The sequence below is a fragment of the Octopus sinensis genome, linkage group LG1 (assembly GCF_006345805.1).
Source record: "Octopus sinensis linkage group LG1, ASM634580v1, whole genome shotgun sequence".
Taxonomy (NCBI): Eukaryota; Metazoa; Mollusca; class Cephalopoda; order Octopoda; family Octopodidae; genus Octopus; species Octopus sinensis.
The window spans coordinates 23102562-23110829 of record NC_042997.1 but is presented as its reverse complement, the minus strand read 5'-3'; the positions used below and the strand labels follow the sequence as shown (position 1 = coordinate 23110829).

General features: G+C 35.7%; 2 protein-coding genes across 4 annotated transcripts in view; one reads left to right on the top strand and one right to left on the bottom strand.

Annotated features, from left to right (window-relative positions):
• LOC115219177 (CKLF-like MARVEL transmembrane domain-containing protein 7) overlaps nt 1-2170 on the bottom strand; it is a 77570-nt gene extending 75400 nt beyond the window's left edge. Inside the window, exon 1 of the mRNA XM_029789297.2 lies at nt 1839-2170. The gene's annotated coding sequence lies outside the window, so the exon portion shown is untranslated. The remainder of the gene's footprint in view (nt 1-1838) is intronic.
• Nucleotides 1-8268, top strand: part of LOC118767727 — a 79813-nt gene that overhangs the window by 54439 nt on the left and 17106 nt on the right. The gene's annotated exons all lie outside the window — the stretch shown is intronic.

The window sequence follows — 8268 nt, the reverse complement described above, 5'->3', positions numbered from 1 at the left end:
TCCCTTATCTGGTGGTCAATGAGGAAAGTGTAGCTGCTGGAATAAGAATAGCCTGGGCAAAGTTCAGAGAGCTCCTAAACTCTGCTGGTGACAAAGGGCCTCTTGCTCAAAGTAAAATGTAGAGTGTATGACACATGTGTATGAGCAGCCATGCTACATGGCAGTGAAACATGGTCTGTGACTGTTAAGGACATGCATAAGCTTGCAAGGAATGAAGCCAGTATTCTCCGCTGTCGACCCAGTGTAAGTGCCTTGAGAGACTAGTTGGACCTAAGAAGCATCAGATATGGTGTGCAAGAGAGACGGCTGCACTGGTATGGTTCTGTGGTGAGAATGGATCAGGATAGGTGTGTGAAGAAGTGTCACACCCTAGCAGTTGAGGGAACTTGTGGAAGAGGTAGACTCAGGAGGACATGGTATGAGGTGGTAAAGCATGACCTTCGAACATTAGGCCTCACCGAGGCAATGTCTAGTGACGAAGACCTTTGGAAATATGCTGTGCTTGAGAAGACCTGGCAAGCCAAGTGAGACCATAACCTGTGGCCTATGCCAGTGGTGTAACCAGCCCACTTATGCATACCTTTCCTATATATATATATTTATATTCATATTTATATATATATTCATATTCATATATAGATATCATCATCATCATCATTTAGCGTCCGCTTTCCATGCTAGCATGAGTTGGACGGTTCAACTGGGGTCTGTGAAGCCGGAAGGCCGCATCAGGCCCAGTCTGATCTGGCAGTGTTTCTATGGCTGGATGCCCTTCCTAACGCCAACCACTCCGTGAGTGTAGTGGGTGCTTTTTACGTGCCACCCGCACAGGTGCCAGACGGAGCTGGCAAACAGCCACGAACGGATGGTGCTTTTACGTGCCACCGGCACGGGGGCCAATATATATAATATATTTATATACATATTTATATTTATATATTTATACGCATGCATGGGTACAGGTTGTCACCAACAGTAAACAACATGAAATATGAAAACAAATGAGTTAAATACGCAAATAACGAGAGAAAAAAGGACAAGCAATACAAAGAACGACCCTTCATCAGTTGTCGGCTGTCTGTCTACTCTCCATGTGAAGCAATCAACGAGATAACGAGTCTTTGATGACAGTTGTTCCCGTAAATATGAAAATAAAATTTGGGATTTTATGGAGGGTCAAAGTTAGAAACAAAAACAGGACATAGGAGACATACAGGGAAACTGAATGAAAATGGACATGGAGGGTCGTTAGACCTGAACGAGGGGAAAATAGTGAATGCTGTGAGAAATATTTTCTTTGAAAAGAGAAAAGATAGGTGTGTGTGTGTATATATATATATATATATATACACACACACATATCTTTATATGTAGTTGAAATTTATAGAAAAGTATATGAAGACAGGTGTATGAACAACAAGCAGGTGTATTAGTTTGATGTTGAGGAAAATGAAGAAATGTTTTACATTTCAAGCCTATGCTCTTCAACAGAAAGGAATAAGAGAAAATAAACAGAGAGAGAATGAAAAAATGTGTGTGTGTAAGAGAGAAGGGGTGGTGATATATGTTGGGGAAAGAAGTTTGTATGTGTGTTGCTGCTCAAATGTTATTGAACATTTTATTAGTTGCTTGATATAAATATAAGACTGATTCCATATTTAAATCCATGATTACATGAGCTCAACAATAGAGGTGAAGAAAAGTTGCGAGCTGCTGATGCAACTCAATTGAAATGGTAAAATAATGTTCATGATAAAAATTGATGATGATTGTAGAAGTAATGGTGGCAGAGGTGGTTCTTATTTCCTGTGATAATGTACTTTCTAAATCTTGCTTACCTCTAACTTTTCAGCTCAAATAAACCATGAGGTAGATATCCAGTTTTGTTGTCTTATCACATTAATCACACATACACATATGCACATACATCATTACTTATGTATAGGTGTGTGTATATGAGCATGTGTCTACATGTGCATTGACGTATTCTTATTTTTACTGGATTTTATCTATGAACATAAATAGTAATTCAGATATTGAAGTGAACTTAGAGATATGCATACCAATGCATCATGCACAGATATAACTGGACATATGTGTGTGTGTGAATATGCAGCTATACAAACGTGTCTAATGAACATGTGTATATATTATTATATATATAAAACAATAAATGTGCATGTATATGTATGTATACACACACATACATCAGTGTCTGCAAATGTGTTTGCATACATGTGTGTATTTATGTCTGAATGTACTTCTGTGTCATATATCTGGTAACTATAAACATGATTAGTTGGTCTGATCTTGAACTTTGCTTGATTTGCCAGTAAATATATAATCAAGGTATTTAGCTCTCAAGTTTTAATCTCCAGTCTGGTAACATTATCAGTTACCACCGACACCATCACAAACACTAACTTCTCCACCATCATCTCTACACTTATCACCACTATGATAATTGTTTTCCTTAACGTCATTCTCTACCTTTCTGCATCACTATCCCTATCATTATCATCACAATGATTACCACCATTAATATTCCTCTCATCTTCATCAATAACATCACCCTAAAACCTTTGTGTCTGCTACAAGTTAACAGCATAACTACTGCCATCACCACTGGCTCTATCTATTAAAGTGAGATTTCAAGCTTCCATGTCAATTACTGCCTATTCTTTTCACCAGAAAATAAGTTTGGGATTCTTTTGCAATTTTGAATAGTTGACATCATTTACTACTAAATGTAACGAAAGACTCTCTACTGTTGAGTTGATGAGGTTGTCTCAGTACAGTTGACAAAGCTGACTGTATACAATCAAGTCACACTTTATATGTCAGACTTGTGCAATCAAGCTGAGGAAGACTATGTACCCCAGATGCTCCTCAAATCCACACACTACTGTCTAAAAAAAAAAAAAAAAGACAGTCAGAAACTTAGGCAGCATAGTTACAGTTGAAGTGCTAATAGTTATAAATCTTCTCAATTAGGCTAATAATAATAATAATAACCATAAACTTTTGTACACATTACCTAGGTGCATACAACTCTTTGGAAGTGTTCTAGCTCAATCAGTTATATACTTATTAATGTTTTACTCAATGCATAAAATATCTGTTTTTTTGCAGATAAATGTGTGTGTATGTGTGAGAGAGAAAGATAGTTTTAAACCTAGGTGATTGCATCCAAGACTGCTCTGTTCTCATAAGCATTGCATATCTAAGATTATATTCTCCTTTTCTTTTAAAGATAATATGACTTGATGTTGAGAGAGATTTAGTTACTATTCCTAACAAGTCAAGTAAGCACATGGAAGCCCTCATTGAAAATAAAGGCTTACTGTTCTGAAAGATTGAAGATATATGACAAGCTCATAGATTTTTGAAGCACTCTTTGTCTAAGGGTATTTGGGTTAAATTTGACAGTTTGCATAAAAGGAAAACAAATATGTCATCCAAAAATGAAAGTATTTGAAAAAAATCAAAAAAATATCTAGATTATGGCTAAGAGAGAATAGTTTACTCAAAGTAGCTTCCTTCAGCTTCTACCATGGCCTGAAGACAGCTCCTGGTGTCCCTGCGAAGATCTTCAAACACCTCCTTGATCTTGGGTACCAGCTTGGCCTTGGTGGTGCAGGCAGAGTGGTTAGTATCTTCCTCAACTGCACCCTACACATAGTAATCCACAGGATTACAATTGTAGGAATAAGGAGGCCTGAAACTGTGAGACTAGTGAAGTCATAAAAATTCTCCAACAACCACTTCTGACATTTTCTGGAGGTATGACAAAAAGCTGAATCATAATGCCACACATATGGTCTTCCAGCAGCTTCACGTCACTGCCTGATTTGAGCCTAAGGCCCTTTTTAAAAGTGTTGGGTGGAATGATATCACCCTTACTGGAAATGTACACAAAAACCATCACAGTTTGAGGGAACTGTTGTTCTGGGTATTTTGCAGCTGGTCCTGGCAGAGGTTCTTTTTAGCTGACAAGAACCAGATCATCTCCAGCCCAAAAGGATGCCTCTGCTTGATCAGGAGATCCTTTGCCTTCCTCCAGCTGTTCACCTTGGCTTTGACTCTCATAATTTTCCCTTGGGATTCTTATACAAGTGGTAGCAAAGGTCCTCATTCAGGATCAGTGTCATGGTCTTGACTTCAACATTCATCTCTTTTACCAAAGCCTAAATTCCTTTGCACAGATCTTCCATTACCTTGTCTTGTAGTTTTGGGATGAATTCTGGTGTACGGCCACAGTCAAAATGTCCATAGCATCCCTTCCTGTTGACTATGGCTTTGTAGCCTCTGTTGCGGCTGTCTATGTTATATCTTAGAGCTTTTAGAGTGTTCACAGAACATTGAGCAGCAATCATGATGATGGCTATTTGAATCATGATACATAAAAGTCTTTTCCAATATTCAGATGGTTTCCTGGCTTCCATGGCAGCTAACATTTTCTCAACTACAACTGTAATGTTTTTTCGTTAGAATGTTGTTGAACCTTCACCAATATACATCAAGCTATTCTTGAAAGAAAGTGACATAAAAAGTCATAAAATGTAGCTTGAATACCCTGTATGGGTTTGGAGATGTAGAGAAGAGAGATAAGATAGTGATAAGGATCTAAAGAATATCCTCAAGAGGATATGTCCAACAGCATGATGACAGGAAAATTAGAGAGAGTGGGTGAGTAAAGGTTGCTAGTGTACAACACTACTTCATTCAGGCATAATGATTCAGAGGATTGATAAAGGAAGGATGACAGGATATAGGTGGTGCATCATAGAAGAGAAATACGGGTTGGTTACAGTTGGAATACATCTGATCATAAGTGTACTGGGTCAGAGCTGACTTGAGAGCTCATGAACAACTTTGTTTGGACCTAGTTTTCCAAGAGTACAAGTGTATAATGTAAGTAGACTTTGAATTGAACTAGTTCAATTAAAGCTACTAAGAAGAAAAAATATTGCCAAATTAGATTTCTTATTAATAATAATAATAATATATATACACACACACACACACACACACACACAATATCCATATACATAGAATATACAAGTCTTAGTCATACATGTTAAGTTTTAGCTCATGTAATAATGAGAACTATATGAGTATAGGGTTGTGAAGTGAGAGTGTAATATAGGTTTTTATTTTTTATTGCTTGAAATAAATAATGTTTACATTTTAACGTTGTAAGTCTTTACTAGACTGTCAAATCCCAATGTAGGATTCATTGGGGCTCCTTATTATTAGAAACTACTGATATTTAACAATTTATTAAAACTCATGATTTGAAAGATGTAGAGATACAAGTGATCTTCATGTAATGTATCACTAAGAAATAACTACCAACATATTCACCTCCAGGCTGTACAAATCTGAACTATTTGCAATGTATTTAAAAGAAAACTATTCTACTATAAGATCTAATATAAATAATTATGAGTAACATTACTGCCTGGATTTACCAATTTTCTTTATAGACCTAATTTGTAATTGCTTGAAAATGATGATTTCTTACAAATCTACCATAAAATACATTTCTGCTTTCAAGGCTAAACTGAAAAAAAAAGATCAGCATAAACAAAAACATTGTTATAACTGTCACACACACACACACACACACACACACATATATATATATATACTTCTAAACACTTGTCTGTTTTCTTTCTTTTTTTCTTATTAACCTTGATTTCTGTGTCAATCCTTCTCAGAACTTAATTAAATACTAATAACAATAACCTTTTATCTATTAGATGCTTGAGGCTTTGTTAGAAGCATTCTGTGCTCTGTAATGACAGAAAAAAAATAATGAACTACTTATTAGAAAAACCATATAGAAATACATTTGTTGGGGTAGAAAAATGCCTTGCTTTATTTGTTCTGGCTCTGTGTTCAAATTCCACCAAAAACAACTTTGTCTTTCATCTTTCTGGGGTTGATAAAAAAGGAAAAAAATGACCAGTGAAATACAGGGTTGATACAATCAACTGTCCCTCTGCCCATCAAATTTCAAACCTTGTGCTTATGTTAGAAACAATTATTCAAAATTAATAAGGACTGTCATCATCTCATGACTGGTGCAGCTAATGTTTAGGATGCTACTCCAGACACTCTGGCTGTCAAAACCTATTTGTCAGGCAGACAGACACAAGCTTGTAGAGTTAGGCTGTAGGTCTGAAGTAATTACTATGTAGTAGTGTTTATTAGTATGCACATATAACTTTATATGCTCGTGTCAGTCTACCTGACTGAAAACAGGCTTGACACTATGGTCATAGTTGCATTCCAGCCATAAGTCAATTATGTTCTATTTTCATTAGAACTCCTTTATTTTGTGTCTTTCGTCTTTTGAAATGGTAGTGGTGTAGTTTGGAAAAGATTTAGTTGGTATTTCTAGAAGTTGCCATGACCAAGAAGTCCCTTCATTTGCATGACTGCCTTTGTAACTCATGCTTGAAAATCAGGGATTTCCCCAACTTCTCTTTCAAGGGCATATGAAAACCACCTCTGTCACTTCCTGGCCTTTTCTAAATAAATTTGTTGGGAAAGAAGGAATTATCTTTTCTAGCTTATGTTGTTCACACTCTGAGGTTAATCTGTAGATTAATTTAAAGTAAGAACATTCTGCTCTCTCTTTATAACTCTCTGACTATTATCTATCATCAATTGGAATTTCTATGTCCCATAAGATTCTTTAACTTCTTTCTAACTATAGTCTTTCTCTTAACCTTCCCTGTTTTCAGTTTGAAACCACAAATGTCTGATTAAAAGTGGGAGTATATTCCCCATCAATGATTAGTACTTTAGTGTTTGGTAAGTTGATGTGCTTACAACAAGGATTATTTAGCTTTCACATTTACCTGAGTAGATAGATGTTGGCTTTCTGAAATTATTGTAGAAAGGCTTATCAGTGTTTAATCCTTTTGGTACCAACCATCTAACATCACCTGTGGTTCTATGAATATAAAAGGACCCTCTTGTTTTAAAGTGTTTATATTAAAATTAAAATTTGTCTTAACTTTGTTAGAACTCTCTATGTTCTACACCCCATCTGAACTGTAAAGAAAATATTTTACTAAATCCCTCCAAATTCTTCATTATTTAAAAAAAAAAAGAGACATAAATAGGGTTGGGGCATTTTTAGACATGAGTGATAAAGTGATTATTCAGTTTAGTGTACATTTTAAAATTGAATATCAATTTTATCACTTGTAAACTGGATTAAAACTAGATATATATTATCACATACATTCTTGATATAAACTGTAAAGTAGAGAGTTCTAAGTATTGAACCATGAGAAACATCATAAACTATTTAATAGTTTTGCAACAAATGTCATAGAAATTTCATTAGTGTTGTCATACATTTTAGGAGAGATGTTTGCACAGTACTAATTCCATAGCCCATATAACCATGCTCCATCTGTTGTACTGCCTTTTTACATTCCATTCCCAGGATGACTCCAGATGATCCTAAGGAAAAGCAGTTACAACCTTGAGGGTTTGACCTTTCATGTTGCAATATACAGTTTGGATTTAACACAAAATTATAGTAGCTAGTCTTATGTTCTTGTAATATCTTAGGTTTTGATTATTCATAGTTTATAAGTAATTAGTTTATTTGTATGTCTCTCATTGGCAATGCCAATGGCTTTTGGGAAGTCTATCATAAAGTCATGGCTGGGGACTTGTGAATTCATTTTGTAACCTAAATATACTATCCAATGTTTTTCTCTCATTTTGTTGGTATTTTTTGGGAGACAAGTAATTTAGTTATGCATATTATCATTTTGATTTCTGTCACTCCTATTTGACAAATAATTGTAACATAATATAGTAAGGCATTCAATGTCTAAAAACTGGGCCATTATTTTGTGCTTGGTATTCTTTAGCAACTAAGAAACTCATTGACAACATCAAACCAGGAGATTTTCAAGTGACTCATCTCACAGACATTGGATCGATGAATTGTCAGAGTCATCTTAAGGTATCAGAATACCTTGAAGTATTTGTTCTATCTGTGCTCTGAGATTAAATTTTGCCGATGTCAACGTTGCCTTTTATCCTTTTGGGATCAATAGAAGGCAATACCAATCCAGGGCAGAATTGTAGGAATGTCAAACCAGATGCCTTACAGTATTTGTTCTGGCTCTTTGCCTTCTAAGTTCAAATGCTGCCATGGCCTACTTTAGTGGTAGACTGAATTAGTTTCCCAGTTTAAAATCACTATCTGGCACCCTGGGTGCCTTTAGTGAG